Raw genomic sequence first — 338 nt, forward strand, 5'->3', positions numbered from 1 at the left:
ATATATATATATATATATATATATTTATATTGTGCCACTTTACATGACAGAATGATTTTATATAAATTGGTTTATCTTGCAATCTGCTAAAACACCATGTTATTTTCTTTAACTCAAGACTTCCTTTCAGATTCTAACAGAGGGCACTAAGTGACAATCTTATAAAGACTGATATTCCTTCCATAGCTGTGGAAGCTCTGAGGCAGTTTTGTACCTCTCTTCCTCTTCCTTGCCATTGTTCCAAGCAACCTTACTAGCTGAGCAAATGATGATGGTGGCAAGGCCCACTGGGAATTTAAGAGGCTGCAGGGAAAGGCCAGACAAAAAGAAATGTAAAA

The sequence above is a fragment of the Pteropus medius genome, unplaced genomic scaffold (assembly GCF_902729225.1).
Source record: "Pteropus medius unplaced genomic scaffold, Ma_sr-lr_union100, whole genome shotgun sequence".
Taxonomy (NCBI): Eukaryota; Metazoa; Chordata; class Mammalia; order Chiroptera; family Pteropodidae; genus Pteropus; species Pteropus medius.